Source organism: Olea europaea, unplaced genomic scaffold (assembly GCF_002742605.1).
Source record: "Olea europaea var. sylvestris unplaced genomic scaffold, O_europaea_v1 scaffold3410, whole genome shotgun sequence".
Lineage (NCBI taxonomy): Eukaryota > Viridiplantae > Streptophyta > Magnoliopsida > Lamiales > Oleaceae > Olea > Olea europaea.
In genome coordinates, this window is record NW_019253130.1 from 45,930 (window position 1) to 53,035 (window position 7,106).

General features: G+C 37.7%; 1 pseudogene; it reads left to right on the forward strand.

Annotated features, from left to right (window-relative positions):
• Positions 1-1,936: 1,936 nt before the first annotated feature.
• Positions 1,937-5,375, forward strand: LOC111386073 (annotated as a pseudogene).
• The last annotated feature ends 1,731 nt before the right edge of the window (positions 5,376-7,106 follow it).

Here is a 7,106-nt window from a genome sequence, read left to right on the forward strand (position 1 = left end):
TATATATATATATATATATATTTATAGAAAGGATCCTTTTCCCGACATAGTTGGAAGTTCCCAAACCGTCTCGTCGATATGAGCTCTTGGGGAAGATCATCTTGTTATCCTTAGAGTAATTTTTATCCGTTAAGCGACGGCCCTTCCACTCGGCATCGTCGGATTACTAAGGCCGACTTTCCTTTCAACCAATCGATCCGACCTTGGAGAGCTGCTTTTGCTAAAATTCGAGCAATTTCTTGAAAACTCGCTTGAAATATGAAACTTTGAGTCTGACAAGTTCTCCTTTTAACCTCTCTATTTGTTGGCACTTTTGAAACCTCATACCAAAGTCTTCCATTTCACCAAAATTGATATCCAACCTCTCATTTCACAAAAACTGATAGTCACATTTAGTCTAATCTTTTCCTCTTGGCATCTGAAGCATTTGGATTTCTCTCATTACTTTTATAGTTCAAGCTATTAGCCTCCAACACCCCATTTGGACTTTGGGGCGCTGATGATGGAACAACACCAGTAGCCATATTTGTAGAAATGGAAGAAGAAGAAGTACTACTATCTGATGTCAAATCTTGAATAAGTTCAGTGCACTTCAACACTTTCCCCTTCTCCACTCTTATGAAACCAAATAGTGTCTTAACTCCTATCAATGTCCGTTGTCTATATTTCTTCCCCTACATATATAATTATTGATTGTTGCAGCTAATTCAGAAGGCCTCCAAGAATGAAGACTTTGATTTTTGAATCCAAATAATTCACCTTAAAGAAAAGATGGAAGAGAGAGAGAGAGAGAGAGAGAGAGAGAGAGATGCCTTTTTAGGGCTCAAATTTTTATTTTTATTTTTATTTTTTTTTGGGGCCCCCAAATTGTTGAGGCCCTAGGCCTTGAGGCACGGCTGGTATTGTTTTTAACTACTCATTCTTAATCAAACTAACAAAAATGGGTATAGCAGTTATCTGATTGAAATAAAATATCATCACTATACCTAAAGCAATAGCTAATCTATAACGCTTTTTGGGGGCAGGTAAGTAGCATTTTGGCACAACACAAATAATTTAGTGTTTTAATTTTATCCATTTCAATCCAAAACCGACCATAGCTAAAAAGTGAAACCGACGTTTGAGACATAACAAATTAACCGTCAATACCGCGTTTCTACCGACCAGCTGATCTTGAGTAAGCCAATCACAGGTGGACACCAGGAATTTGATAACTGGGTCCCATCTCAACGTCCTTTAACGTTTTTAACTGCTTTTGACTCTGGGACCCACAAAATCCCCTTCTGCCTTAAAATATCATCATGATTTCACTTTCTTTGAAGTTTCATTATTCCAACTTAGCACGAATCTATGTCAAAATCTTGTTTCAAATACTATATTAAAAATGCACATGACGTATGGTTAAGGCCAATTTGATTGGAATTTTGCTTCTTGTTTACGGGGAAGTTATTTTAGATCAATTTTCTTTAAATATTCTACTAGACAAAACAATTTAAAAAAATTATGTAAACAAGTTCAAAATCAACTTCTTAATCTGCATTTTTTTTCCCTTTTCAAAAGCTTGCCAAACGGGCTCTTAATAGTTGTCTAAGTTGGGAATATCATTTCCTCATTCATCGTAACTAATTTGAGAACGTTCTCGTCTTTTTTCTTTATTTGTCTGATCATATTTTGTCATATGTCAATCCATTCTTGCGCCCTTTTTGTTTCCTCTGAAAAGAACCAATTTTTGCAGCTGGTGGACTTTTATTGGATGATGTTCTGTTGAAATACCAGCTGTTAAGTCAATCTTGATCATCTTTAATTTTTGATTAATATGATACATTAGCCAATAGTTGATGGATGGTCAAGATTTATCAGTGATTTCTTCATTCATGTACACGATTACACTATAACACTTCCCTTTTGGTCTATAAATACTCTAATCATGCCTACGGGTTTTTTCCATCAAGTTCTGGAATTGTTCATTACTTTCTGAAACAGAGTTTCTTTTATTTTTCAATCCTCCTAGTAAAATCTTTCTCTACAATTCTACACTTTCAGTGGCTTATTCTATGTAGCATTCAAGTTTTATTGTTTTGGGATTGAAATTTTCCCGTGGAAGTTCTTTGATTCGTCTAAAACCCGTGTCGTTTTTTCAGTCTTGCGTGCCGTATATATTTAATACACAGTTAAACGATTTCTACCCCAGCATCAAAGAATTCCCCTTGCTTTCTTTTTGCTCTACTTGTGTAGAACTCCGTGCTTGAGGAGCAACATCAAATTTTATTTTTTACAACTATTTCTTTGCTGAGCCTTTGATTTGTATACCAAAAAAAGGAGAAATTCTTTAGTTGGTTCATTCATGGCTCCTAATTTTGTTCCTGGGAAAATATCAAGTACTTCTCCCAGAGAAGTATTTCCTTCTTCCAGATTTTCGCTGTCTACAAATGGAGAAATTTCTGTCGATTCAATAACCCTTTTGTCTGACGTTCCTTCCAATGTAATGCTTTCAAGTTTTGGTTCCATCCCTCATTCATCTGATACTGATTCTTCAAACCCTCCATACATCCTAACATCTGTTCAATCCAAAGCTGAAAATGGTGCTTTTCTTGGCCTTTCTGTGAAAGAACCTCTTGACAGAATATTGAATCCTATTGGAAGATTCAGTAACAGGAAGTTCTTGAGTATTTTTCGATTCAAGACGTGGTGGTCAACTATGTGGATCGGTTCGTGTGGTTCTGATCTTCAAATGGAGACTCAATTGATCCTTCTACAAGTTCCTGAACTTAGCTCTTATGTTCTAATTATTCCTTTAATAGAAGGAAGTTTTCGATCAGCTATTCATCCTGGTGTCAATGGAGAAGTGGTATTATGCGTTGAGAGTGGCTCGACCAAAGTAAAGGGAAATTCATTCTTATCATGCACGTATTTTCATATTGGTGACAATCCATACAATTTGATGAGAGATGCTTTTGCTGCGATTCGTGTACATTTGGGGACATTTAGGTTGTTGGAAGAGAAAATACTCCCTAAAATCATCGATAAGTTTGGTTGGTGCACTTGGGATGCCTTTTATTTAACAGTAGAGCCAGTTGGGTTGTGGCATGGTGTTAAGAGCTTAGCTGAAAATGGAATCCCACCTCGATTCCTTGTCATTGATGATGGATGGCAAAGCATCAACATGGATCACGAAAACCCCTATGAGGACTCAAAAGATTTAACGGGTTTAGGGTCCCAAATGCTTTGCAGGCTGTACCGGTTCCAGGAAAACGAGAAGTTTTCCAAATATCAGGCTGGTACCATGTTAAGACACGATGCACCAGGATTCAATCAAGAAAAGCATGACAAGATGTTTAAGGAAATGGTGGAGCTTGCAAAGAAAAAGAAGGCTCTTGAGGGACGGGATGGAGTCGAGTCAGGCCTTCCCGAGGCAACAATTATAGAATACTTGAAAGAACAAGAGGGTGTCGAAAGAGGAGGGCTAAAGGCATTGATTAGTGACTTGAAGGAGAAATTTCCAACTTTGGATGAAGTTTATGCGTGGCATGCTTTATGTGGAGCTTGGGGTGGGGTTAGGCCTGGAACAACACATTTGAATGCCAAGGTGACCCCAGCAAAAATGGCTGCTGGATTGGCAAATACCATGTATGATTTGGCTGTTGTCATGGTTGAAAAAGGCGGTATTGGGCTCGTTCATCCAAATCAAGCTGCAGATCTTTTCGAGGCTATGCATTCGTACCTTGCTGATATTGGTATTACAGGCGTGAAAGTCGATGTGATTCATGTAAGTGTTTATCAGATTGAGTATTTGCATAACATTGGATATATGTATGATAGTTAGGATCAAAATTTCCACCACCATCATTAATTTCCATTCTATTAATAACAAAACCTCTTAAGTTAAAGAATGTTCACCGTACAAATATCATGTAACTAGGTTACTGCAATTATGCTGAAAATGAATTCATGTTTCGAGTTCATCAGTTTTGATTTTCGATCTGATTGATTTTAATGAAAAATACCGTTTTGATGTTCTATTTTGTTTTGAACAGACTCTAGAGTGTGTTTGTGAGGACCATGGAGGCAGAGTTCAGCTTGCCAAGGCATACTATGATGGCCTAACCAAATCCCTTAGAAAAAACTTCGGTGGAACTGGCCTTATTGCTAGCATGGAACAGTGCAACGATTTCTTCTTTCTCGCTACAAAGCAAATATCCATGGCGAGAGTTGGTAAATTTCATCGAACCTTATAAAATTTGATTCATTTTAGATTATCCCTTACGACATGTTCAGTAACAAGAATTGTATAATACTGCACTAGTAAATGTGCACTTATTCTCTTATGTGCTGTGTAGGTGATGATTTCTGGTTTGAGGATCCTAATGGCGATCCGATGGGCATATACTGGCTACAAGGAGTTCACATGATACATTGCAGTTACAACAGCTTGTGGCAGGGACAATTTATTCAACCTGATTGGGATATGTTTCAATCGAATCATCTCTGTGCTGAGTTTCATGCAGGATCAAGAGCCATATGTGGCGGAAAAAAGAAAAGAGAAAAAGAGAAAAAAAAAAAAAAAAAAAAAAACTTAATCTTACTTCTTATACTAAGGGGATAATTTTGTTTAATGTAGTTTGGTGGGGTAGTTGGAGTGTTCAACTGTCAAGGAGCAGGATGGTACCCCGAAGAACACAGGTGCAAGGCTCATCCTGAGTGTTACAAGACAATGTCAGGTTTAGTGTCCCCAAATGACGTCGAGTGGGAACAGAAGGATTTCACAGCGGAATTCCGGGACAATGAGCTTTTCGCTGTCTATCTCAATAAAGCTGAAAACTTTTACCTGATGAAATCGAAGGATGAAACAAATGTCACTCTCGAGCCTACTTCCTTTGAAATTGTGACATTCTCGCCTGTCTACAAAGTCAGTGCAAATGCTAAATTCGCTGCAATCGGACTTGTGAACATGTTTAACAGCGGTGGATCAATTCAGTCCCTTGGATACAGACGCAATGAAAACAACTGTAAGGTGACGATAACAATCAAAGGGGCCGGGAAATTCTTGGCCTACTCGAGCGTTAGGCCAAAGAAGATTATGTTGAATTATGAAAGCATAGACTTTGAATGGGAACGTAATGGAGTATTGAAGTTTGATGTGCCATGGACTGGTACTGGAGAGTTATCAGAAGCTCTTGTAATAATTAATTAAGTACTTATGATTTAGTTTGAGGTACAGCTTGACGAATATTTCCCTTTTTCTCTTTACATTTCTGTAATTGTTCTCTGGATTTTCAAATTTGCAAAATACGAGTATTAATTGTAAAGATTTAATAATCTGTAAACTTGTATCATGTTCTTTACGGTTAACAGTGGATTATAATTGTTTTGGCCCATTTTTTGAACAAAGAATTGGCATTTGCTTTATCTACATACTAAAATTTTCCCCTGTTTTGATAATTCATGTCTTGTAATAAATTCGATATACCCTACAAAGACTAAACTTTTAGTATTATTCTCAATAAATTGGAGATATATACACTTGAAATAATCTCGAGACACTGAACTTCATACGAGCTAAATCTCGCTGGTGAGCCGGTAAATTGTGAGAATATGGTTCTCTTAACACCATCTATTCAGTTTTTGTGGACCATTGGATGAAGATCGACGGCCGAGATTTAATCTTGGGGGAGATGTTGTGACTTGATGGTATTGATGTTGACACAATAAGGGCTTCCCACGTTTTTTGGCAGAGGCATGGGTTCTTTTCCTTCTTCTTTTCTTTATAAGCCAACTCCTTCTCCTTGCACTGGGACACTCGGTTTTTAGCTTGAAGGTGGTGGTTCTTTGCCGGATTTTTCCCCTCTCTCTTTGAAGGTGATTTGCAAGTCATGGAGAGCTGTTTCTGAGCTTGAAAAATCAGCCATAAGGAGAAGAAGAAGCTGCTACAAGGAAGAAGCAAAATCTGTCCAGATTCGGCCAAAGACATGTTGTATTTTTCCATCCCTTTTTCCATTGTTTTGCCTTAGAATTTCTTCTATTATTTGATGTTTTGGTTGATTGAACTCCTAGGATACCCAACAAACTGGTATCAGAGCTAGGAGGAGTGAAATCTGTCCAAAAATCGATCAAAACCGGTAAGGAAATCGCTATTTCATTTTCTGACCAAATCTGAAAAATTCAAATTCCGGCCAAACTATTGACTTTCCGACGAAATGGAACCTGGACCCATAACCAGCAGACTGAGGTGCTCCTTGTGGTGGGGTGCGTGACCGGCGGCGGCGCGTGGCGGACCTCCGACGGGCTTTTTTCGGGCAGTTTACTTATTTTGATATCCTGAACGCACTGATGTCATTTGTTTTCTGTTTCAGGTTTTACAGAAAAAGTTGGACGATTTTGCCCCTGGCCTGACGTCTACTGCAATTAGGTTCAGAAACTTGGTGGTATATTTACTATTTTTCAACAGTAGTTTGGTAAGATTATTCCAAACTCTCCGTTAGGTTAGGTTTGGTATCCTTACCAGTTTATGCACGGTTATTGCTTGGTTGCTTATTTGTGAATTCTGTTGATTGAATCTTGTGATTAATTTGTAACCTGAAAGCATATTTACATGCTTTATATACCTGTGTTTCGTGAACGGATTATTTCACAGTTGTGCTTCATTTCTAAAACTTGTTTTTTTAACTCGGCACTCAGTTATATATTGATCATCTGGAAAGAATTTTTTCAAAAACTTTTTTGTTGTGTCCACAAGTACATGCCACTCTTTTATAGAATTTATAATGGGTTCGAGGGTCGAATTATCGCAATTCGATGGAAAGGGGATTACTCGATATGGAAACAGAAAATGAGGGCCATTTTGGTCCAACAGAGAGTTGCTAAAGCTCTTGATGATCCCACTACATTTTCTGATGAGTTAAAAGCTAAAACAACTGAAATTGAAGACATGAATGAAATTGCTTACAGTTATATAATTTTGCATCTATCTGACAACATTGAGAGACAAGTTGATAGTGCTAAAACTGCTAGAGCTTTGTGGATTGTTTTAGATGCCCTGTTCTTAACTAAAACTTTACCTAACAAAATATACCTGTTGGAGAAATTGTTTAGTTTTAAGATGGACCCGG